Source organism: Triticum dicoccoides, chromosome 6B (assembly GCF_002162155.2).
Source record: "Triticum dicoccoides isolate Atlit2015 ecotype Zavitan chromosome 6B, WEW_v2.0, whole genome shotgun sequence".
NCBI lineage: Eukaryota > Viridiplantae > Streptophyta > Magnoliopsida > Poales > Poaceae > Triticum > Triticum dicoccoides.
In genome coordinates, this window is record NC_041391.1 from 332,776,787 (window position 1) to 332,799,999 (window position 23,213).

Below are 23,213 nucleotides of genomic sequence, written 5' to 3' on the forward strand. Positions count from 1 at the left end.
TACGATGCTATTTTTGTATATTGTAGGTTTATCTTAGTAATGTATTCGGCCGAAAGCTTCATAGGAGCCCAACATGCCAACATTCGTCGGGCCCATTCCAATTGGGCTAAAACTGATTACGGGCCGAAATTGGCATGTAGCCCACTAAAAATATCTGGGCCTAAATCAGCATAAGCTTTCATATTTTTCTAGTAGGCATGTGCCCATAGTGGGCTTTTAACAGGTTTAAACATAATTTCGGCCCTCAGTAAAAATAGGCCGTTTACAGGTGTAAATATCTCGAGCCCATAAAAAACATGGGCCTTTAATAGACCGAAAGTGAGATTGGGCCCTGATTGTGCCAAATGACCCACCGGTCTTAGCAGGCCGAAATGGTGGCCCATTTACGATGCGGATCTTTGACAGGCCGGAATTCGGATGGGCCGTAAATGCGCTGACCTAATACACAGGCCTTTAACAGGCTGGAAATTCGGTCGGGCTAGTTTATCATCATTTTTATATGGGCCGTTAATGGGCCCGATATGAAGTTGGGCCACATATGGCCCATGGTTTTCGTCCGGTGTTAACATCCCGAAAATGACAACAGGACGAAAGTGGCCCAAATCTATAGTGGGCCTCTAACAAGCCGAATGTCAGACATGGCCGAATATGACCTAAATCCTTCACGGTCGTTTATGGGCCGAAAGTTTTGTTGGCCTGTAAATGGGCCCAAATGAAGCAGGACCTTTAACAGGTCGAAAACACACCGGGCCGTAATTCACCCCAGTTACTTAGCGGATAGTTAACGGGCCAGAAGTGACCATGGGCTGCGTTGATGACAAGTTTAGGATAGGCTGTTGACGGGCCGATTTTACAGAGAATGTTGGGCCTTTAGCTGGGCCGACCCATTATGGTCTGCAGAATCTTGTGGGCCTTTCGCTGGGTCGACCCATTGTGGTCCGCAAAATTGTGTGGGCCTTTAGCTGGGACGGCCCATTATGGTCTGCAAAATCGTGTGGGCCTTTAGCTGGGCTAGCTCATTATGGTCTGCTAAATTTTGTGGGCCTTTAGCTAGGCCGGCCCATTATGGTCTGCAAAATCTTGTGGGCCTTTAGCTGGGCCGGCCCATTATGGTCCACTAAATCTTATGGGCCTTCGGTTGGGCCGACCCATTTAAACTTTATGGGCCACTTTTGGGCTGGTCCACCTGTCAACATATCATAGGCCCATCTCGACCGTTGGATGAGTGACACCTGTGCCAATGCGGAGCTGACGTGTGGATCCATCAGCCAATGAGAATTTTACACGTGGAAAATCGGCATTGGTCGTGGCTGTTAGCGGGATATAGGATCCAAAACCTGGACCCGATAGGTTAACGGCATCCCGTTACGGTGGATGCCACGTGTCGGTCACCCTTGACGAAAGCACTTCTATGATGCGCGATTTATCGTCATGGAAGTGGACACTTCCGTGATGATAATTTTGGTAATGTCATGGAACACTTCTACAACAGCGCAGGTATGACTATCTTGATTCTGTCATAAAATCGTCATGGATGTACATGCATGACAAAAAATGCGACCTACTATGACAAACACGTATCATCACGGAAATGTATTTTTTTTGTAGTGACTACTGCCCCGTCTGCCCAAGATGGGGATGAGGACGAGGACGAGGAGGAGAACGCCTCCTCCCACTCCATGAAGAGGGCGACATCCGGGGGCGTCTAGGAGGAGCAACCTCCTCGGGCCCCGAAGAGGCAGTGCAATCCTAAGCTGATCTTGCCCGACAATTCGCACTCCGATGAGGAGTCGGTGGCGTCCGAAAAGATTCCGGAGAAGGAACCCAGGGTCAAGGCCCCCGCCATGAGGTGTGAACCTAGAAATTTCCTGTTTACTTTATTTTACCAGTCCTCATACTGATGGGAACCGATTATGTGATATCACAACCCACCATACCGCCACCCTGCCGAGCGGACCTCGAATAGGACTTATCCACCCACCAAGTTGGCGGATACTGGGTCTGCGTCGTGCTCGACGCCTCCCCTGGTCCCCGAAGAGGCTGGGGAGGTGCTGGTCCGAAGGACCCCTCCCCATCCGAACATCATGGAGGGGGGCGACGCAGTTATGGCCGAGGCTAATGCCTCGGTCACAGAAGACCAGGAGCGTGCATCTCTCCTGGTCAATGCGGGAGGAGAGTCCAGACCATCCGGACCCTCCAAGTCGGCCGCATCTGAGCTCCCAAGGTCCTCACAGGTGTCGGTCCCACCTTCCGACGGGAAAGGGGTTGAGGACTGCCGCCCGCGCCATATACGAACAACCAGGTGGCGGCGGGTTGTCCGGACATGATAGAGAAGTTGGTAAACAACTCCATTATTATCGACGGGCACGACGCCCTTATGGGTGCGGTTCTGCAGAGTGTTTGGTTTGTCCATACCGGACTAAACGATGTCATCCAAGGCCTTCTGACAGGCTTTGAGGTGAGTCAAGTATTGTCTTTCCCTGCAAAACAGATTTGACTTTCTTAATGAAAGTTTGAGCAGGCCGTATATATAACAGCCCCCAAGACTCCGTAAGGATTGCAAAAACCTTACAGAGGGTTAAATATCCATAGTCCAGCATGTAAAGTATCATGATTGATTTGATATCACAGGCATCGTACATGGCCGCGGCTGTTAATGTCGCTGCCCTAGAGGAGATTGATCGGAAGCTGAAATGCTCTGATGAAGAACTTGACCTCATCAACAAATGGCTGATGAGGCACAAGGTAAGTTCTTATCGAAATACATAGTTAACACCATCAGTTAATTACATTCCGGATTGTATCCCGAGCACATGGTGATTGCAACTGCCGTTGTGGAGGTTGATGGCCTCAAGGTGGTGTTAAAGAGGGTCGAGGCTGAGCCGGCCGAAAAGAAAGCGGCTGCCGAAAAGGCGGCCACCGAATTTGAGAAGGCGAAGACAATCGTTGTCGCGGGAAATCATAGCCACCTATGGGACCAGGACGACCCCTTGCTGTTTCGGTAGGGGGAGTTGCGAAGACAATCGTTGTCGCGGGAAATCATAGCCACCTATGGGACCAGGACGACCCCTTGCTGTTTCGGTAGGGGGAGTTGCGTTGCACAAAGAGCAAACCAATGCAAGGCAACTCGGCAGGGGATCACACAAGCAGTTTTACCCAGGTTCGGGCCGCCGTGAGGCGTAAAACCCTAATCCTGCTTTTGTGGATTGATTGGAAAAAGGTGGTGGTGGTGCATAGTACACTTCCCCGGCAAGGTCACTTCGGGGCAGCGACGACTACGCGCGTACGGGGGTGTGTGATCTAAGTTTTCCCAACCCCTCTCATCGTTGCCATGGGCCACCTTTTATAGCTCAAGGGGTTACCACAGTGGAAAATAGGTCATTAGACACTAATATGATCGCAAACAGTGCTATCATACCTAACTCTGCAGTCTGACAACATGCATTTAATGCGCCACTTAGTGTCACATCGTTGGTCGCCCGGCAAGGCTTGTCGGGCTAATTCGCCAGCTCCACGCCTGCTCGCTTGACATGTCTCTGGACGGGTGTCATTTGTGGGTTCATTTGGTAGAAAGTGGTCGCCATGCGGCGAATGGTTTCCACTTAATCATCATGCATCTTGACACCGCACTGATCCACGACGTGGGTTGAGGTGGAGCAGTTGGTGGGGTGATCTGGTCTCCGTGAGTCCTGGCAGGCCCTGCCGAGATGCCTTGGTCCTTCTCTTCTGGGGTGGCCTCGCCCCTTGCTGGGCTCGCCTGCCCTGCAAGGGAGGCATCTGTTTCGATGATATCTTGCCCTTATCTTCATCTTGGTTCCTTTTGCTCTTTCTCTAGTTCTTCGAGTCTTTTGGTCTCTGGTTCTCGTGCTCTACCCTTGATCTTGTGCGTATGCATAGTATGGTCAACAGACCCTGGATCTGTTGCACCGACAGAAGCCCCTGGGCCTGCCCCGAACGAGCTGTCGAGCATCATCGGGGTAGTGCACAGGCAGCACTGTTGAACAAGCTGGTCTCTTGAGATCTCCTTTGCTTCTTCATTAGTCATGATTTTGGGCCAGTTTCTAGTTTCCCGTGCGCCAAGCAAGGCCAATGGTGGTGGGACCACTCTAGTAATGGCCCGTGAATGACTTTAACATACGTGATGGAAACTGCCAATTTATTCTTCGCACTGCACCCTTTTCCTTAGCCACATATGCCGCATGCATCGCGCGGGATGGGTAATGGAGGCGTGTGGCATGGGAGAGCATGATGGCGAGGACCCGACTCCTTTCAACTGGTGGAGGAGGGTGGTGGTCGCTCGCCGTGGATCCAGCCCTCAGCCCCCCTCGTCCGCCTATAAAAGGGAGAGCAGGGGTGGAATGGAGGCATCCAACAACATCCACTTCTTCTTCTATCTTGCGCCACCTTGAGAATTCTAGAAAGGGGAGCCTGGGGTTGGCCCCCAGGTTTCAGCTACGAATCCTTTGCGGCCGTGAAGATACTCGGGCGGCGTGGTGGTAATGCTGGAGGTGGTGACTCCGGTGCCCGTAGCCCTGATTTTTGTGGGCGGGGATGTGAACGACACCATGCCATGGACCGTGACGGGCGTGGGGCGTGGTAGCCGGTTTCTCCTTGTTCTTCATCCCTGTGTGACGTGTAGGAGGAGCTTTGGAAGAGGCCTCCCATCGGCAGGGGCAGGTCCGGCTCCTCCAGGCGTCTCCCTCTGTCTGCGTAGGAGTGCTTCTTGTCTTCATACACGTCTTCGGGACGTGCGGTAATTTCCGTTGTTAGGGCCGCTAGGGACGACCATGCTCTCTATGCGGGGAGCTAGAGAGCATGATGCTCGGTCTAGCTGACGATCTGGGCTCTTTGGGTGGTAGTGATGTGGACGATGCTGGGAACCCACGACGCGTCAAGAATGGGGGAGATCTTTCTAACGAGTCGTGTTTGCCGGTGACTCCGTGTCCTTCCACCTGAGCCTCCGGTGGCATCACCATCCGCGTCCTCCGGGTCCTTCTTCCGCGCTGGGGAATGGCGCCGTCCTGATCTTGGGGAGGCGCCAGACTCTAGCCGTGCCTGCTCTCTGCATCTTCGACCACGTCCTGTAAGAGATGGACAAGGGCAAAGGCATCACGGGTAACTTATCTTTTTTCAATCTTAAATTTGAAGGCACTTGCCAAATTTTAATTCATATGATGTAATCTCTCAAGTACATGTTTGTGTTCTGTAATGCTTGTACTTGCATCATCATATCAATGAAAAAGATAAACCTTGCCGAGGACTCGTGCATGTATATGTCCATGCAGAGGTGAGATGCCTCTTTAGTGTAAATAAATGAGTTTGCCCTGACAGGCTATCCTGCCGGCCATCTTTTTGTTTGCCTAAGAACCTTATCTGCCGGGTTAGAGACAGAAGGACCATCCCCCTCCCGCCAACTTCCCTTTACCAAAGGCAACTACAACCACTTGGACTAAAGCTGCGTTCAGGCCAGGAATGAGAGCACCTAAGTCTAAAAGTAGTGGTGAGGTTTTCTAATTCCTAAGTTATAGCTTGCAGAACACGAATGGATAAGAGGTAGAACTTATCTATTTGGCTTGTCGGGATGACAGTGCTGGGCAATCTTCTCATCCTTTCGTCGCAGCCAAGACCATGGTGACAACCTGTAACTTCATGCAGATGAGAATGAATGCAGGATGCAATCTTATCTATATGCATATGCTCATGCATGCATGCAATCTAAGTTGGGGCCCCTCTACAATGCTTCTTTATTCTCGCACTGGGTCATCGCCCCAGCTTTGTACAAGGGTTTACATGCAACTGAGGCAAGTCCTATACACATGGGTAGCTACCGGGCAAGGCCCGGCAGCCTCGCACCTTACGGGTAGAACTTGCAAAGTTGCTCAGTATTCCATGAGTTTCACAACAAAGTGCCATCTCCGGTCTCAAGACGGATTGCGCCGGGTCTGGTGACTCGTACTACCTGGTAAGGGCCTTCCCACTTTGGTTACAACTTGTGTGTACCCTTGGTGGACTGAACATGCGTAAGGACAAGGTCACCTTCCTCAAAAGTCCGGTCGTGAACCATGCGGCTATGATAGTGACGCAGGGCTTGCTGATAGCATGCGGCACGCATAGCAGCCCAAAGATGGTTCTCCTCGAGTAGCACAGTGTCGTCACGCCAGTGCTGATCTTGCACGATCTCGTCGTAAGCAAGCACTCGAGGCGACCCGTAACTGAGTTCTGTGGGGATAAATGCTTCTGCCCCGTAGACTAGGGAGAAGGGAGTCTCCCCGGTAGCTCGGTTTGGTGTCATTCTGAGGGACCAGAGAACTATCGACAACTCCTCGATCCACCGCCCATCGTGCTTCTGTAGTGTATCAAAGGTTCTTGCCTTGAGTCCATGTAGCACTTCAGCGTATGCCTCAGCTTGTCCATTGCTCTAGGGGTGTGCCACAGAGGCGAATGAGATCTTGCATCCGAGGGCGTGGACATATTGCATGAAGGTGCGGCTCATGAACTGGGTGCCATTGTCTGTGATGATCCTTGCCGGAACTCCAAAACGACACACCGGAGCTTTCAAGAACTTGATAGCTGATTGAGCAGTCACCTTCCTCACAGCAGTCACTTCCGGCCACTTTGTAAACTTGTCGATGGCAATGAACAAGAATTCAAAGCCCCGATTGCTCGGGGGAAGGGGCCGAGGATATTGAGCCCGCAAACTAAAAATGGCCATGATAGAGGGATTGTCTGAAGCGCTTGGGATGGCAGGTGGGTTTGCTTGGAATGGAACTGACAGGCTCCACACCTAGTGACTAGCTCGACCGCATCTTGGAGGGCTGTGGGCCAATAGAATCCTTGCCGGAATGCTTTCCCAACTAATGCCCTTGATCCAATGTGGGAGCCGCACATTCCTTTGTGTATCTTAGCCAGCAGTTCCTTTCCTTCTTCCCGGCAGACAGACTTCAATTTCACACCATTGGGCCTTCTTCTGTACAGAGTGTCATCGACAAACTGATACATACTGGTCCTCCGGGCTACTTTTTCTGCTTCGTCTTGATTGCCGGAAAGCTCTCCATTTTGGAGGAAGCTGACAATGTGCCTTGCCCAAGTGGGAGCTTGTGGCTCGGCAACAAGGACTAGAGGCACCTCCTCTGCTGTGGGAGCATTGGCCTCGTGCGCGGGGTCCATGGACCCGGCAGGAGGGGGTGGTCTGGCAGGCTGTGAGGAGATGTTTCTGGCAGGATCTCTACCGGGAGCGGACGGCTTGACCGGGAGAGGCTTTCCGGTGTCCAACTTTCTCCTCTTCCAGGCCATTGTTGCTGGGGATACAGAGGGCTGAGTAAGACAGGGAACAAAAGTCCCTGGTTCCACATGAAACTTCTGCGCAGCACACTTTGACAGATGATCAGGTATGCTATTTTCTGCACGGGATACTGCTCTGTTTGCAATCCGTAGAAGTGCTTCTCCAATCTTCTCACTTCCTTGATGTATGCCTCCATTAATGGACTTTGGTAATCCTTGTTAACTTGTCTCACCACCAACTATGAGTCTCCTCGAATGATCACCTTTTTAGTTCCCAATTCTGCTGCAATCCTGATCCCGGCAAGGAGCCCTTCATACTTTGTTGTATTGTTGGTGGCTTCTTCCAGTGCGAAATGCATCTGGACGATGTACTTCAAGTGCTCCCCGGTGGGGGCAACAAGAAGCACGCCAACCCCCGCACCTTGCAGGGAAAAAGCACCATCAAAAAACATGATCCATTCTTGGGGTGATTCCTTGCCGGGGAAAACTGTCTCTGTCACTTCTTCATCAGGGGTTGGTGTCCATTCAGCAATAAACTCTGCCAATGCCCTGCTCTGGACAGTTGATGTGCTCTCAAACCTCAAGCCAAAGCTGGATAACTCCAAAGCCCACCCCACTATTCTGTCGGTAGCCTCTGGGTTTCAGAGTATCCATTGCAACAGGAAACGAGTAACAACCATGATCTCATGAGCTTGGAAGTAGTGGCGCAGTTTCCTTGAGGCCATGATGAGACCAAAGATCAACTTTTGCATGCCAAAGTACCTCGATCTAGCCCCCTGTAATAAGAATCTCACGAAGTACACTAGGGGCTGCACCACTTTCTTCCTTGCCATGTCCTTGGGGTCGTCATCGTTGCCATGCTTGCTGCTGCTCTGATCCCTCTCTGGCCCTGTTGGCCTAAGCTTACTCTCTTTCTCATCCACTTCTCGGCTACTAAGGCTACGCTAACCACTTGGTTTGTTGCCGCCAAGTACAACAACAACAACTCATGTGGCTTGGGTGCAACCAGGGTAGGCACAAAGGACAGGTTGGTCTTCATCTCCTGCAAAGCTTCATCTGCTTCAGGGATCCACTTCATGGGTCCTACCTTCTTCAATATTTTGAAGAATGGTAGGGTACGCTCGGCAGACTTGGAGATGAATCTGCTAAGCGCGGTAACACATCCTGTTAGGCGCCTAACATCTTTCGCTATCCTTGGCGCTTGGATCTGCTCGATGGCCTTGATCTTGTCGGCATTGGCTTCGAGCCCCCTATGGGACACAAAGTATCCAAGTAGCTTGCCGGAGGGGACGCCAAACACACATTTCTCTGGATTTAACTTCAAGTTGATCTTGCGCAGATTTGCAAACGTCTCCTCCAAATCCTGGGTGAGAGTTGCTCTGTCCTTGGTTTTGACCACAATGTCATCCATATAAGCCTCAATGTTTCTGTGCAACTGAGGTTCAAAACCAATCTGGACTGCCCTTGCAACGGTGGACCTGGCACTCTTTAATCCGAACAGCATGCGGACGAAGCAATACGTACCACATGGAGTGATGAATGATGTCTTCTCCTCGTCCTCCTTTGACATGAAGATCTAGTGGTACCCAGAATAGGTGTCCAGAAATGAGAGTAAATCATAACCTGAGGTGGAATCCACTATCTGATCAATACACAGCAAGGGGAATGGGTCCTTTGGGCAAGCCTTGTTCAGGTCTGTAAAATCAATGCACAACCTCCACTTCCCGTTCGCCTTCCGGACTACTACTCGGTTTGCTACCCAAGTGGGATGTAGCACTCCTCTGACCAAACCAGCTGCTTTAAGCTTCTTGTTTTCTTCTCTAATGAACTGTTGCCTCTCCAAGGCCTGCTTCCGGACTTTCTGCTTAACAGGTTTGGCGTGTGGGCAGACAACAAGGTGGTGCTTGATTACCTCCCTGGGAACACCGAGGTTATCAGATGGTTGCCAAGAAAACACATCGATATTCACCCGCAAAAAGGCAACAAGTGCTCTTTCCTATTTGCCATCAAGGGTGGCGCTGAGGTGAAAGTACCATCAATGCCAGCCAGCCCTGCCGGGACCTTTTTCACTTGTGGAGCAGCAACCTTAGATCTCTTGTTGTTGGAACACTCTGGCACATCGTCAACGGGTGTCGTGCACTCGGAGGGGGCATGCTTCCCATACTCTTTGCCAAAGGCCCTACAATCCTGTTTCTTTCCTTTGCTCTCCTTGGCAGGAACTGCTGTCGTTGTAGCCTCTGCCACGACCGTTTCCCTATACATCTTGTCTATGCAAATGATGGCGTCTTTCTCATCTGTTGGGATGGTGAGGACTCCCAGAGGCCCAGGCATTTTCAGGGTATTATAGGCATAGTGGGATACCGCCATGAATTTAGGCAAGGCTGGGCATCCAAGGATCCCATTGTACAGCAGGGGGAGGTCAACTACGTCAAAGACAATCTTCTCAGTCCGGTAGTTAAGCTCCCCAACAAAATGTTACTGGCAACATAATCTTCCCTTTAGGATGCCTCCTACCGGGGTTGACTCCTTGAAATGTGCCTGTAACCTCTAACTCTTCTTCTACTATCTGAAGCCTGTCCTTAACTGCCGGGGAAATCAGATTTAGTCTGGCCCCACCGTCCACCAATATCTTTGTGACCTTGAGGTTGCGAATTGTTGGAGAAACAAACAAAGGCAAGCATCCTACCGCAGTGGTGTGGCTAGGATGATCCTCTATGTCAAATATGATGGGCGTACGGGACCCTTTGAGCGGCTTCCGGGCCTCTGGCACTGGTTCCACGACATTGACTTCCCGAGCCCATCGCTTGAGTTGGCGGTGGGAGGTGTGCAAGGATGCACCCCCATCAATGCATAGGGCGTCCGTAGCCTTCTAATACTCCCGCTCATTGGTTTCCTCTTCATCCCCCTTGTCACTCTCATCACCACAGACTTCTTTCTCCTGGCCCCCGGTGGGTTTTCCTTTGTTCTGAAAGGGCTTGCTGGCGTCCATCACCTCGACCCTTACAGCCAGTGGCATTATGACCCTTTTCCTTATCCCACTTCTCATACTCTGCTCTCTATCTATTGACCAACTGCTCGACCTGATAGCACTCCTGAAGGTTGTAGCCCTTGGTCCAGTGGGTCTTGTAGTATGGCACATCGCCCTTCCTGGCCTTCTCGGCAGACGCAGCTTCCCGACAATCGGCGCATGCGCCAACCTCCTTGCCGGGGGCCTCAAGCTTGGCGATCTTGTTGGTACTGGGGTGCCAGACCCTTCAATGGTCGACACTGTGTTATCCCTTCGCTTCTTGCTGTGCTTCTTAGGCTTCTTCTGACTGGTGGACTCATCATCCTCCTCTGAATCAACATCAATGCAATCTTCCTCTCCAGGAAATTTCCTGCATTCCTCCATTCGGGCACACTTGTCCGCCAGGGTGTATAGCTCCTTCGCAGTCTTGGGAAACCGCACGTTCATCTTGGCACGAATTCGATGGTTGCGCACATTGGAGGAGGGTGTCTCCTTCCTTCTGCTGGAGAAGCTGTAGATCGCTGGGGCGCCCTAGCTCCTGGTGGCCACCGGTGAAAGCGCTGATGAACTCATGGCATAGATCTGCCCATGAAAAAATGGAGTTCTCCGGCAGATGCATCATCCAAGGCCTCACGTTGGATTTGAGTGCCAACAGGAAGTAATTAGCAAACACCTTCTCATCTCTTCCCCGGCAGCCTAAACAGTGATGGTGTAGATGCTCCAGAACTCTGTCGGGTTCAGTCTTGCATTGTACTTCTCAGGTATCTCTGGCTTGAACGTGCGAACGGACGGCCAACAGACTTGCCGCAACTCCTGGGTGAAGGCAGGGCAGCCGACCTTGAAGGGTAGGATCCCGCCAGTGCCAAGAGTGGGTTCGTCGATGTCGGGGCCGCCGCAGCCGTCAGCTTAGAGGAGGTTGCCGCTATGCCGCTTGGCGATACACACGTCTCCTCTCCGCCCTCCTTCCGAGATTCCCTGTTGGCCTGGACGTGTCTGCGGATCGGAAGAGGCCATCGAGGCACCGTCGAGGTCTTGATTTGGTTGCGCCCGCGCCGGCCGCTGTGGAGGGGATTGCACCACGGGGACGTCCCCACCCCACCCCACCACCCCTCCGTGGGGGTGGCGGCATGGGCTGTTGCCGTGGCTTGGGGAGGTTGCAGCGGGGCAGCTCATCATGAACTTTCGGCTTCGGCGAGACCGAGCAGAGTTTGAATGGTGGCACGACACTCGTCCATCTGCTCGACCGCTGCTGGAAACCTCAATAGCTGATGGACACGCGACATGGCCTCCGAGGCCGTGCTTGGCATAGATGATGACGATGTCGATCGCGCCGTCGCTCGGGTCCTGGCGGAGCCAGCGTCTGCTGCACTGTGCCCCCGCTGCTGTGGTGTGATACGTCTCCAACGTATCTATAATTTTTGATTGTTCCATGCTATTATATTACCCCTTTTGTATGTTTATGGGCTTTATTTTACACATTTATATCATTTTTGGGACAAACCTACTAACCGGAGGCCTAGCCCGTATTGTTGTTTTTTTGCCTATTTCAGTATTTCGAAGAAAAGGAATATCAAACGGAGTCCAAATGGAATGAAACCTTCGGGAGCATGATTTTTGGAAACGTGATCCAGAGGACTTGGAGTGCAAGTCAAGAAGCAATCAAGGCGGCCAGGAGATAGGAGGGCACGCCCACCCCCTTTGGGCGCGCCCCTGTCTCCTGGGCCCCTCGGGCGGCCACCGACGTACTTCTTCCTCCTATATATACCCATGTACCCCAAAAACATCCAGAGAGCCAACGGAAAACAATTTCCACTGTCGTAACCTTCTGTATCCGCGAGATCCCATCTTGGAGCCTTCGCCGGCGCTCCGCCGGAGGGGGAATCGACCACGGAGGGCTTCTACATCAACACCATAGCCCCTCCGATGAGTTGTGAGTACTTTACCACAGACCTCCGGGTCCATAGTTATTAGCTAGATGGCTTCTTCTCTCGTTTTGGATCTCAATACCATGTTCTCCCCCACTCTTGTGGAGATCTATTCGATGTAACTCTTTTTGCGGTGTGTTTGTCGAGATCTGATGAATTGTGGGTTTATGATCAAGTTCATCTATGAGAAGTATTTGAATCTCCTCTGAATTCTTTTATGTATTATTTAGTTGTCTTTGCAGGTCTCTTCGAATTATTAGTTTGGTTTGGCCTACTAGATTGATCTTTCTTGCAATGGGAGAAGTGCTTAGCTTTGGGTTCAATCTTGCGGTGTCCTTACCCAGTGACAGCAGGGGTTGCAAGGCACATATTGTATTGTTTCCATCGAGGATAAAAAGATGGGGTTTATATCATATTGCTTGAGTTTATCCCTCTACATCATGTCATCTTTCTTAATGTGTTACTCTGTTCTTATGAACTTAATACTCTAGATGCATGCTGGATAGCGGTCGATGTGTGGAGTAATAGTAGTAGATGCAGGCAGCAGTCGGTCTACTTGTCACAGACGTGATGCCTATATACATGATCATGCCTAGATAATCTCATAATTATTTGCTTTTCTATCAATTGCTCGACAGTAATTTGTTCACCCACCGTAATACTTATGCTATCTTGAGAGAAGCCACTAGTGAAACCTATAGTCCCTTGGTCTATCTTTTATCATATAAGCTTTCAATCTACTTTTATTTGCATCTTTACTTTTCGCATCTACATTATAAAATACCAAAAATATATTTATATTATCATACTATCTCTATCAGATCTCACTTTCGCAAGTGGCCGTGAAGGGATTGACAACCCCTTTATTGCGTTGGTTGCGAGTTATTTGTTTCATCTTGGCTCATCCGTCCACCTCAAAGCAATCGCGCCTGCGGCGAGGACGGCCGTGGGGCGGTGGCTCGCCCCGGACCGAGTGCCATCGCTATGGTGGCGCCCACCAATGGCCGGAGCACGGCCATTGGGGTGTTACTGATGTTGCTCTCCTCCAGCATCTCCTGCTCATGCGTCAGCCGCGAGGGGGATGGTGGCGGTGCCGCCTGCTCCGGCCACACCCCCCGCAGCGTTCGCACCCTCGTGCGTCTCCGCGCCCCCCGCAGCGTTGGAGGCCGCAGGTAGTGGAGCCTTTGAGGTGGACGGATGAGCTGAAGGAGCTAACTTCTTCTTGGGTGCCATGGGCAATGGCGCTGTCGATGAAGGTGACGCTCTGCTTACGTCTTCAGGTTCGCGCAAGCGATGCCCTCTACCTAGTGCACCAAAGATGTCGCGGGAAACCATGACCACCTATGGGACCAGGATGGCCCCTTTCTGGTTCGGCAGGGGGGAGTCGCGTTGCGCAAAGTGCAGACCAACGCAAGGCAGCACGGTAGGGGATCACACAAGCAGTTTTGCCCAGGTTTGGGCCCCCGTGAGGTGTAAAACCCTACTCCTTCTTTGGTGGATTGATTGGAAAAAGGTGGTGGTGGTGAGTAGTACACTTGCTCGGCAGGGTCGCTTCGGGGCAGCGGCGACTATGCGCGTATGGGGGTGTGGGATCTAAGTTTTCCCAAACCCTCTAATCGTTGCCATGGGCCTCCTTTTATAGCTCAAGGGGTTACCACAGTGGCAAATAGGTCATTTAGACACTGATATCATAGCAAACTCTGCAGGCTGACAACATGCATTTAATGCGCCGCTTAGTGTCACATCATTGGTCACCCGGCAAGTCTTGCTGGGCTAATTCGCCAGCTCCCCGCCTGCTCGCTTGACACGTCTCTGGACGGGTGTCATTTGTGGGTTCATTTGGTAGAATGTGGCCGCCATGTGGCGAATGGTTGCCACTTAATCATCCTGCATCTTGACACCGCACTGATCCACGACGTGGGTCGAGGTGGAGCAGTTGGTGGGGTGATCTGGTCTCCGCGAGTCCCGGCAGGCCCTGCCGGGACGCCTTGGTCCTTCTCTTCTGGGGGTGGCCTCGTCCCTTGCCTGGCTCGCATGTCCTGCAAGGGAGGCCTCTGTTTCGATGATATCTTGCTCCTTGTTTTGGTGTTGGTTCCTTCTGCTCTGTCTCTGGTTCTTCGAGTCTTTTGGCCTCTAGTTCTGGTGCTCTACTCTTGATATGGTGCCTGTCCACAGTCAGGTCAACGGGACCTGGGTCCGTTGCACGGATAGCCGCCGGAAAGCCCGAGGATCGAGTGGCCGAAGTGCAGGTGGAGGTCAAGGATGCTGTCACGAAATGTGAGGCCCTTGAGAAAAAGTAGAAAGAGCAGTCCTCCAAGCTGTCCAAGGCGGACGAAGAGCTACAGGAGGACAGAACGTATGTGCGGGGTGTCCGACAGGAGATCCGCTAAGTGGGGAAAATCACAGATGGTAAGAAATACTTACTGCGGAGTGTTTTTGGTGGCAACAGGTTCGCCTTGCTGACGTCGGTCTGTCCCTCCGCAGACGTTTTCATCGAGCTTCCGAAGTGTGCGGCGGCTGCAGCGGAGCACTATGCTATGCGGGAGGAGAACTCCGAACAACGGCTTTTCTGTTCGTAGTTCTAGGTATCCGAGCACCCTCCCCTCCTCAGCAACCAGATGAAGCAGCTGATGGAGCTGCATCGGATGGCCGAGCCACCCGTGAAGGATCTTCGTGTTCGGTTGTGGCCCACAAAGCCCATTCCGTACAGCTACTTCGGCCTGGTGCAGAGGCTGCGTGATGAGTCGCTGCAGATTGATATCCTGAAGCATTCTGTGTGCCTTGAAGGAGCTAGGTTTGCCTTTGTGAAGACCATGGTTCACTGGCCTAAGATCAAGCCGATGGACATGGCCACTGGTCCCCCGCCGGTTGGAAAGGAGCATCGCCAATGTCCCAAGGATGTAATCATTTAGTGATTGTATGAAGTTGTCAACTGAACCTTTTGCTTTATAAGGCAGCCCGTTCGTATGTTATATACTATGGTGTTTTTATTTTGTCTCTTATGCGACCGTTTATTATTCTGAAAGCTACTAGTCGTCGGCTTCAGGCCCCAAGTAAGTATTGCGAGGGGTATTTTGTCTCCGCACTGTTACCCTTAGCCGATGTCTCAGTACCCGAAGGCGGTAGTGCAGAAGAGAGACTATGCAATATGACTATGCTGTTTTATTGCTTTCACTTAGCCATAGGAGCTTGACCGCGGGAGCGAGTGACTAGCACCCAATGCTTAGTGATGTATGGGGTAGCCGAAGCGTACCCTTGTAATCACGTGGTTCGTGCTAAGACGAACCCTACAAATGACACGGATAAATTGCCAACGATTTCTTAGTTTAAGACTTGCCATCGGATCGCAGACCAGTTCTCGCTTATTATGACGGTCAGTTTTCGGCTTTCTCCCCTTAGGTGCTTAGCTGGACTAGCCAGAAGTACAATCATAGTGGTTCTCCCTTTACCTTCTTAGCCGAACATGCGGAATGTAAGAAAGCAAGCACAGGGGCAGGGCAACCCAACTCTTGACCCAAGACATAGTTCGGAAGTAATGCATGTAGTGCATTATCCAAGACGCCGAACACACAACGAAAGGTGGTGTCAAACTTAGTACGTAGAGCTGACGGGAAGATCAAGCTCTTGGTTAATGAACCAAATCATATTTGTTAAACCATGTGTGCATGTCCAACTATTTGAAAATCTGGAAAAAAGAAAGAGAAAAAGGAGGGCTAGATAATGGGGATGCCTGAACACTGTAAAAGTTGTTTTTATTTTCCATAATCTCTAGACGTCTATCCGTACAATTCGAACTGCAGAGAAATTTATGGTAAGTAAGAAAAGAAAATTTTATAGAGAAAGGTTTACCAGCGCCTTGATGCGTGGGTCGAAGCCTCAACTGTGCCCTGATGCACGTCTGTGACTTTTCTTCTGTGAGGTGGGGGAGTGAATTGGACGTTCGTGAACACCGCATGCTGGCGAGGGGTGGCATCAATAGGGACCTTGAGATGTAGCCCTGTCGTTGTAGCTTGATGTTGAGCGAGTCTGGAGTCATACCCATTGTAGTCCGAGGACATGGTGATGCCATAGTTCGGTTGAGACAAACACATCGTGCTATGTGTTTAACATAAGACCCCACGGCTGATACATCTCCAACATATCTATAATTTTTGATTGTTCCATGCTATTACATTATCTTTTTGGATGTTTAACATGCATTAATATGCTATTTTATATTATTTTCGGGACTAACTTATTAACCGAGAGTCCAGTGCCAGTTTCTATTTTTTCCTTGCTTTTGAGTTTTACAGAAAAGGAATATCAAACGGAGTCCAATCGGAATAAAACTTTTGCGACGATTTTTCTTGGACTAGAAGACATCCATGGAGCTTGGAGAGGCGACCAGAAGAGTCACGAGGGATCCACAAGCCCTCAAGGCGCGCCATAGAGGGCCCCCTAGCTTGTGGGCCCCACTGGACTCCTCCAACACTAATTTTTGTTGTATAAAATTCCCAAATATTCCCAGACGACCAGAAGCGTCCACCAAAATACTTTTCCGCCCCCGCATGCCTCTGTTCCCGTGAGATCCCATCTTGGGGCCTTTTCGGGCACCCTGCCGGAGGGGGATTCGATCACAGAAGGCATCTACATCAACTCTATTACCCTTCCAATGAAGCATGAGTAGTTTACCACATACCTACGGGTCCATAGCTAGTAGCTAGATGGCTTCTTCTCTCTCTATGATCTTCAATACCATGATCTGCTCGATGTTCTTGGAGTTCTATCCGATGTAATATTGTTTTGCGGCGTGTTTGTCGAGATCCGATGAATTGTGGATTTATGGTCAGATTATCTATGAATATTATTTGAGTCTTTTTTGAATTCTAATATGCATGATCAAATATATTTGTATTTCTCTTCAAATTATTGGTTTGGTTTGGCCAACTAGATTGGTTCTTCTTGCAATGGGAGAGGTTCTTAGTTTTGGGTTCAATCTTGCGGTGTCCTCACCTAGTGACATAGTCGGGGTAGCGAGGCACGTATTGTATTGTTGCCATCAAGGGAAAATGATCGGTTTTCCATCATATTGCTTGAGTTTATCCCTCTACATCAAGTAATCTTACTTAAGGCGTTACTCCGTTCTTATGAACTTAATACTCTAGATGCATGCTAGATAGCGGTCGATGTGTGGAGTAATAGTAGTAAATGCGGGCAGGAGTCGGTCTACCTGACACAAACGTGATGCCTATATTCATGATCATTGCCTTGGATATCGTCATAACTTTGCGCTTTTCTATCAATTGCTCGAGAGTAATTTGTTCACCCACCATATTATTTTCTTTCAAGAGAGAAGCCTCTAGTGAAACCTATACCCTGAGTCTATTTTCCATCATATATTTTCATATCTATAAACAAAAAACCCAAAAATACCTTGTTGTAATCTTTTATATCTATCTCTATCAAATCTCATCCTTGCAAGTGACCGTGAAGGGATTGACAACCCCTTTACCGCGTTGGGTGCAAGTGTTTAATTGTTTGTGCAGGTGCATAGATTGGAGACTTGCGTGTAACTCCTACTGGATTGATACCTTGGTTCTCAAACAAAGGGAAATACTTATTTCTACTTTGCTGCATCACCCTTTCCTCTTCAAGGAAGAACCAACGCAAGCTCAAGAAGTAGCAGGAAGGATTTCTGGCGCCGTTGCCCGGGAGGTTCTACATCAAGCCTACCAAGTACCCATCATAAACTCTCATCTCTTGCATTATATTATTTGCCATTTTCCCCTCGTTTTCCCCTCCCCCACCTCTAAAACGTTTTCAGAAAAATAAAAAAATATTTGCCTTTTTATTCGCCCTTCTTTCGCTCGTCTTTTCATTTGCTTTTTGTTTGCTCATTTGCTAGATTGGTTTCTTGCCTTCATGTCTAAAGATGGAGAGGTCATCGTTGAAAATTTTGAGAATCTTGCTAGCATAAATTTTGAGGAAAAACTTGGTTCTTGTTCTTTAGATCGTGAAATTGAAACCTTTCATGTGGGATACTGTAATATTACTGGGAAAGTGTTATTCAAGAATTTTTCGATTGCACAGGAACTTTGCCTAGTAGTACAAGATCTATTCTTCTTGATACAAATTGCTATGTGGATGCCATTGTCATTCTTATTGATAAATTAGAAAGAAAAATTGTGCATACCCACCCCTCTTTGCAAAAGGTGTTTTATGAACTTCCCTATATTAATCATTCTAAAGCTAAAGAGATTGCCACCATCGTCCTTATGTAGGAATTTGATTTTAAATACAAGAGTCTAGATAAATTTTTGTTTCCTACAATAAAGATATGGAACACCCTTCGATTTAAGAAATCCTCAATGATAAAGAAACTTTGCATAGCTTGGAATCTATAGGTTATCAATCTTAAAGTGACAATCTTTGGAGGAGAGTTCCCTAAGAAATTACTCAAACCCTTTGCCTTGATACATATGATAAAGTTAACTAGATAACTAGGGGAATTTATGTAGGATTTAATGATGATTGGTTGGAAGAGATGACTAGGGACCCATTAAAAATGAGATACGTATTTTATATGATGATATACATGGTGATGATCCAGACTATGGGTTTATGAATGTCAAAATCACTAATTAGAGTCCTCTTCATGAATTTAGTTCACCTATTAGAAGAGAAAGAAAAGAAAAGAGGGATTTGTTAAGAAAACTTTTGGGATATTCGATTAAAGAAGAACTGAATACCAAAGATGACAATACCTAGATCTTTGTTTATGCCTAGCTAGGGGCGTCAAACAATAACGCTTGTTGGCAGGCAACCCAATTTTTTTTGGCTTTTTTGTTTTTGGTTCTGTTTTTCAAAAATTACATACTTCTGTAGTAATTGTGTTTTGGTGTTTTGTTAGTGTTTGAGAGAAGCAAGACCTTTGGGATGGTCTATGGTGATAGTTGATTCGATGTTGCTGAAAAACAGAAACTTTTGCGCCCAGTAAAACAATTTTGAAAAATTAGAGAAACGTGATTTTGATCTGAATTTTTTACACAACATTGATATACAAATTTCCAGATTGTCCTAATTTTTTAGAATTTTTGGAGTTATAGACGTATACTGAGTTTCATATTTCTAGAGTTTCAGATTTCTACAGAGTGTTCTGTTTTTGACAGATTCTGTTTTCTATGTGTTGTTTGCTTATTTTGATGAATCTATGGGTAGTATCGGGGGGTATGAACCATGGAGAAGTTGGAATACATCAGATACCAATATAAATAAATAATGAGTTCACAACAGTACCAAAAGTGGTGATTTATTTTCTTATACTAACGGATCTCATGAGTTTTCTGTTGAGTTTTGTGTTGTGAGGTTTTCAAATTTTGGGTAAAGATTTGATGGAGTATGGAATAAGGAGTGGCAAGAGCCTATGCTTGGGAAGTCCAAGGAAACCCAAGGTAATATTCAAGTACAACCAAGGATCTAAGCTTGGGGATGCCCCGGATGGCATCCCCTCCTTCATCTTCGTTCCATCGGTAAATTTACTTGAGGCTATATTTTTATTCACCACATGATATGTGTTTTGCTTGGAGCGTCTTGTCATGTGAGTCTTTGCTTTTTAGTTTGCCACAATCATCCTTTATGTACACACCTTTTGAGAGGGACACACATGATTCGTGAATTTATTAGAATACTCTATGAGCTTCACTTATATCTTTTGACCTAGGCAATTTTGCTCTAGTGCTTCACTTATATCTTTTTAGAGCACGATGGTGGCTTTATTTTATAGAAATTCTTGAACTCTCATGCTTCACTTATATTACTCCATTCCACAATAGATGACCCAACTTTATACTAACTTTAGTACAAAGTTGAGTCATCTATTTTGGAACGGAGGGAGTATTATTTTGAGAGTCTACAAACAACATGGTAATTTGCACAGGTTATGAAATTAGTCCTAATATGATGGGCATCCAAGAGGGATATAATAAAAACTTTCATATAAAGAGCATTGAATACTATGTGAAGTTTGATTTCTTATGCTTGTTTTGATATATAAAGGTGGTGATATTAGAGTCATGCTAGGGAGTAATTGTGGATTGGTAAAAATAATTGTGTTAAACTTTGTGATTCCCATAGCCTGCACCTATGGATGCAGTAGGGGATGAGCGATGGACTTCTCCTACCAATCTACCCCCCTAGGAGTATGCGTGTAGCACTTTGTTTTGATGACTAATAAATTTTTTGCGACAAGTATGTGAGTTCTATATGACTAATGTTGGGTCCATGGATTATACACACTCTCACCCTTCCACCATTGCTAGTGTAACACCTGGAGCAGTAAGCTACAGTAATTCCCTGCTAATGATGCCATGTCACCACGATTACTGTTGTTATTCTCGCGATGATTTAAATCCCTTTCGAATTCAAAGTCAAAATCAAGTCGGACAATAAAAGTTTTCAACTATTAAAACTAAAATGTACAGATTGTGACAAATAAATCATAAATATTATTGGTAAAGAAACCACATTTTTATAGAGCGATTAAAAGCCCCAAAATAAATAAAACAATATCTTAAACATTTCAATAAATGACTTCTAAATTTTATAAAATATTATACTATTTTAATTAGGTGTGAAACCTTTTGTGGCAGTGGTCAAACTAGTTACACTAATTTAGGTGCTTTTGTATATATTTTGCAACACAAAAATAAATGAGCATAAAGATAAATCAGTAAAGCAAAATTACTAAAATGAAAAAAAAAGTAAAAGGAAAACAACTCCCCCCCCCCCGACTGGGCCTTGGCCCAGTTGGCCGTGTAGCCATGCGGCTTGCCGGCCCACCTCCCCGCGCCCCCTGGCCTACTAGCCGGAATATCCTATTTGACGCATTTTGCGTCAAACTGTCAATGCGCCGCACACCCCTTCGCCTGATTTGGGTCGGCCTTTTTAGTACATGTTCGCTGTTTCCCCGTTCCTCTTCCTCGAGTCACTGTTTCCCAGTTCCTCTTCCTCGTCCCGCATCTCCCGTCCTCTTCCTCCGTCGTCCCGCATCCCCCATGCTCTTCCTCCCTCGTCCCGCATCCCACTTCCTCCCTCTTCGTCTGCTTTTTCCTGCAGGGATCCCGCTCCGGCAAGAGGCCGCCGCCCTGGTAAGCAGCCGACGGACCTCTTTCCCGTCGAATCGTCCGAGGCATCACCGATTAGATCTGGCGGACGACGTCGTGATGGATGTTTTTTTGCAGGTGGTCACTGCCTCCTCGTCGGCATCGGTGTCGTCTAGGGTTCAGTCAAGATCGGGTCGTCTAGGGTTCCGTCAATCTCCGTGAAGTCCGTCATCTTCAAGGTAATGCCCCCAGTTCCCTTTGCTGTGTTCTTGTCATGCTGGTTCGTGTCCTCTGTGTGTGGTTTCACAAGATCAAGTCGATTTTTTCCCGTTTGTGTCAGTCCAGCGTTTCTAGGGTTTGTAGGAGGTTTGGTGGTAGCAGTGGAGCGATTTTTTCATTCTGATTTGGGTGAATATGAGGCTAGACAAGAGGGTTTCCTTCAGAATTTGGAATTAGATTATGAATGCAGCATAATGATGGTAGGAGGTTGTGTGTTTCATGTGCTTACCCTTGGAATTGTTGTGTGTGTGTTTATGTTGATGATTATAGGACCCTTGTTAGCTTCTGTAATGTGTAATTTTTTTGTGTCCATGTTGATGATGATAGGACACTTGTTAGTTTCTATGATGTGTAATTTTTTTGAACATTGTGTGTTCACTCAAATAATTGTTCTTTTACTACATCAGATCTAAATCTTCTAACATCAATATTTTTTGAACTTTTTGACATGGATGAACATTTTCTGAAATTGAGGATCAAAAAATGTTCGCCAATTTGAAAAAGTGTTCTAGAAAAATTTAGAAAATAAAATAATGTGAATTGTTTAGAAAATTTAGAAAAACAAGGAAACAGAAGAAGAAGAAAATAAAATTTAGAAAAATTGGGTGTTAGGGCTACATATCCTTCTTGCATTGGAATTAGTCCTTCATCACTTCTGCTTTCTTCGCAATCAGTTGGCATCTCTTCATTTATATCTCTTCTCGCGGGAGCGATTGGTGGCATAGAACTGCTGCTTCCAGCTTCAAGTGCATAACCTGTTTTCCCTAGTCTAGGATCATTGGTTTCTATTGTAACATCAACTCCATCTCCATGGATAAACTCGGCCTCATCGTCAGTGCTAGTGCTTCCTTTCTCATCTGAAATGTTGCTTACGCTATTTGACGACCCGGTTTCACTGTCCACTCCTTTTTCCGTTGAACTGTTACTTGCGCTGTCTGACGATTGAGTTTCACCGTACTCTATGCTAGTGTTTGGCTCTTGACGATCTTGCCATGAAGTTTCACTGTGCAATTCATTATCACCTTGGTCAAAATCTAAATCCTCGATCAATATCTTGTCAAACCTGTAAAATGCAGAGTTTACTTTTCCTTTTATGTTTCTTTTTTTAGTTTGTCTTTCTTTTTTTATGTTTTTTCACAATTTAACAACTTTGCAAAATTTGTTCGCAAATTATGAAAAATGTTCATTTTTTCAATTTTTGTTCGTGAGTTTCAATAAATGTTCCTATTTCAAAATGTGTTCACGTTTTTCAAAAGTTCTTGGTCAAATTAACATCCCTTTCTATGCACGTCTGCGTTCCCGATGGAGGTAAGCTCACTCTTGTCATGGCTTTCATTAGTGTCTGACAGCTCCACCTCTGAGAAGAACACCTGGTCCAAGGACTCACAATGTTTCAGCACGCGAACACTAGTAAACTGTAGCAGTTCAAGGGAGCGACATGCTTTGAAATTGTATACCTCAATCTTGAAAGCCAAGTTTTCATAATGTGAATTGTTTGAGCTCATGGTGCATCGATTTCTTTTCCATCTATACATCTGTGCACTGTAGTCCAGTGTTTGTTTTTCAAGTGATACTAGGTGATGTGACTATAGTTTTTGATATACTACGTTAACCTAGTAATACAAGGTGAAACTTGCAAGA